We start from the raw sequence: 3,786 nt of genomic DNA on the forward strand, positions 1-3,786 counted from the left end.
AGAAAAAGAAAGGAACAAGAAAAGGAAAAAGGGGAAAGAAAAAGAAAGGAAAATGCAATAAAAGAATGAAAAGGATCTTGCAAATTAAAGCAACGTACTTGCGTAGTGGGCTACCGCAGCTTAGGTAGTTGGAGGGATGTTGATAGGTCGCGAGTTCGAATTTCCGCGGCGCAGGTTTTTGCAGTTTGAAACAGAAAAAATAGGTATAAATGGGCCGGCCCATCGCGCAGGGAGGGTATGCGCCCGTTTGCCAAAACGCCTGGAACGGGCGCTTAAGGCGCCGAATAGGGTTCGGCCTTAAATAGGGCACTCCATCAGTGTAGAAATGTTGGGTCAACAGCCCATAAGATAATTAAGACTGGACCTATTACTAATACGGCCTCATTTGCGTGGAGATGCCTCTTCTCTCTTAAAAGGGAACAAAACAAGTGTGAATCTTTTCCCTCAAAAAAAGGTGTGATTAGTTTGCTCCAACAAGTGTTTTTTCTTCTTATCTGAACTTTTCATATTTGCACTCCTTGTATCCAGATGGATAATGCATCATCATGGAAAGCTGCTTTTTTTCCTTATCCTGATACGTATTAAGTGTGTGCCTACGTGGATGTGTGTCATCCAGTATACACTACTTTGGCGAAGCAAAATCTCATCATCACACAAGTGCAAAACTATCCAAATGTATTTGTTATGCAGCAACTAAAGTGATGTTTCCAGTTAGCGGTGCAGTAAACAAACAAGCATAAAAGCGAGCACTAGACAGAAGTTGGTACAGATATGTTTGAGAAGTTTGTAAGTTACGTGAAAAAGAAACACTTAACCAACGTGTACGAAAACCTTTCTAGAAATAATGATGTAGATGATCGTTAAAGTCAACACAGAAAGGATTTTCTATGTTTGCGTGCAGTCATATATAACTTTAACTCATGAGAGTTGGTTAGAGCCACTCAACTTTCCAATTGTCGAAATTATCATATGTTCTACATATTTATCTTAACAAATCTTGTCTCTACATAAGTTCTAGGTAGATTTTGTTTGGCTATAAAAGCCACACACATCTCCCAACGCTAACATCAAGAAAACTTCTCTCTCCTCTTCAAACAGCTATGGCAGCCACTGGTTTCGCTTCGCTCTCTTTTTACTTTTGCATTTTGCTCTTGTGCCATAGCTCCATGGCACAACTGTTTGGCATGAGCTTTAACCCATGGCAAAGCTCTCGCCAAGGGGGTTTCAGAGAGTGTACATTCAATAGGCTTCAAGCATCTACACCACTTCGTCAAGTGAGGTCACAAGCAGGCCTGACTGAGTATTTTGATGAGGAAAATGAGCAATTTCGTTGTGCTGGTGTATTTGTCATCCGCCGTGTAATCGAACCTCGTGGTTATTTGTTACCACGATACCACAACACTCACGGATTAGTCTACATCATCCAAGGTTTGTGTAGTAATTTAATTAATATAGTTACCATTTCATCGAAAATGCCTTTTGGAGCTCGGCCTCCATGGAGGCCGGTTTTTGAAAAACACAAAAATCATGAAAATTCATATTTTTACAATTCAAAAAAATCTGAAAAAAATTACAGATATACATGGAGGCATAACACACATGTGTGTAAATTTTTAGGACGAAATACGTTGAAATGAAGGCTGTGCAAAAAAGACAAATCTGAGGCCTTTTAACACATGTTACTATTCATCCTCAAAGTCCAGAAATTTGTCTTTTTTCTATAGGTCGCATTTCGAAGTATTTCATCTTGAATTTTTACACACACATGCATTTCATCCGTGTATAGTTACATATTTATTTTCAGAATTTTTTGAAGTCAAAAAGTTTGAATTTTGAATTTTTCAAAAATAAAGGGCTTCATGGAGCTCGGTCACCAAAACGCCCTACTCCCATATTACTAATAGTTTCTTGAGATAAAGGTTACTATTTTTAGTATTTTATTTGTCAATAAGTTTCTAATACTAACATGCAGATATGTTGTCACCCAGGAAGTGGTTTCGCCGGATTGTCTTTTCCTGGATGCCCAGAGACATTCCAAAAGCAGTTTCAAAAATATGGGCAAGCACAATCCGTACAGGGTCAAAGCCAAAGCCAAAAGTTCAAAGATGAGCACCAAAAAGTTCACCGTTTCAGACAAGGAGATGTCATTGCACTACCGGCAGGCATTGTACATTGGTTCTACAATGACGGTGATGCGCCAATTGTGGCTATCTATGTTTTCGACGTAAACAACTATGCTAATCAACTTGAGCCTAGGCATAAGGTAACAAATGATCTTTGAGACAAATCTATGTGGGGTCAATAAGTCTATTCAACTAACCTGTTGTATTTAATGTAGTTTACAAAGTGACATGTTGTTTAATTTCTCTTCTTGATCAATCTTGTAGGAATTTTTGTTCGCTGGCAACTATAGGAGTTCGCAACTTCACTCTAGTCAAAACATATTCAGTGGTTTCGATGTTCGATTGCTTGCTGAGGCCTTGGGTACAAGTGGAAAAATAGCGCAAAGGCTTCAAAGTCAAAATGATGACATAATTCATGTGAATCATACCCTTAAATTTCTGAAGCCTGTTTTTACACAACAACGAGAGCCAGAATCCTACCCACACACTCAATATGAGGAAGGGCAATCTCAGGCAAAACACTCTCAGGAAGAGCAACCTCAAATGGGGCAGTCTCAGGGAGAGCAACCTCAAATGGGGCAGTCTCAGGGAGAGCAACCTCAAACGGGGCAGTCTCAGGGAAAGCACATTCAGGGAGAGCAACCTCAAATGGGGCAGTCTCAGGCAAAACACTATCAAGGAGACCAACCTGAAGAAGGGCAGGAAGGGCAATCTCAAGAAGAACAATCTCAGGCAGGGCCATATCCGGGATGTCAACCTCGTGCAGGGCAATCTCATGCATCACAATCAACTTATGGTGGTTGGAATGGTTTGGAGGAGAACTTTTGTGATCATAAGCTAAGTGTGAACATCGACGATCCCAGTCGTGCTGACATATACAACCCGCGTGCCGGTACAATAACCCGTCTCAACACCCAAACGTTCCCCATCCTTAACATCGTGCAAATGAGTGCTACAAGAGTACATCTCTATCAGGTAATTATGATATTGTGTTTTTTCATACTCTTTTATATTCAAAGCTTCACAATGAAATTCTAACGTTATACCTTACATAATTTACAATCGCAGAATGCCATTATTTCACCATTATGGAACATTAATGCTCATAGTGTGATGTACATGATCCAAGGACATATCTGGGTTCAGGTTGTCAATGACCATGGTCGAAATGTGTACAATGGCCTTCTTAGCCCGGGGCAACTATTAATCATACCACAGAACTATGTTGTTATGAAGAAGGCACAACGTGATGGAAGCAAGTACATTGAATTCAAGACTAATGCAAACTCCATGGTTAATCACATCGCGGGAAAGAGCTCAATCCTCGGCGCCTTGCCTGTTGATGTCATCGCCAATGCATACGGCATCTCTAGGACAGAAGCTCGAAGCCTCAAATTTAGCAGGGAAGAGGAGCTGGGAGTATTCGCTCCTAAATTCAGTCAAAGTATCTTCCATAGTTCTCCTACCAGCGAAGAAGAGTCATCTTAAGAGCGCATGAGCTAATGTCAAAACTAGCTCATGGACTAAAATAAACACATCATTGAGTGTGTAGCACTTTGATGTTTCCATATATGGTCGTCTCAATAAGATATCAACAAAGGTCCATTGTGTTTCATATGTTTACCTTTCTGGAAATTTCATGAACTTTGTTTTGCGAGTTGCA

The 3,786-nt window shown here is 40.3% G+C and overlaps 1 pseudogene; it reads left to right on the plus strand.

Annotated features, from left to right (window-relative positions):
• Positions 1 to 1,057: 1,057 nt before the first annotated feature.
• Positions 1,058 to 3,786, plus strand: LOC119362796 (annotated as a pseudogene).

Source organism: Triticum dicoccoides, chromosome 1A, assembly GCF_002162155.2.
Source record: "Triticum dicoccoides isolate Atlit2015 ecotype Zavitan chromosome 1A, WEW_v2.0, whole genome shotgun sequence".
Lineage (NCBI taxonomy): Eukaryota > Viridiplantae > Streptophyta > Magnoliopsida > Poales > Poaceae > Triticum > Triticum dicoccoides.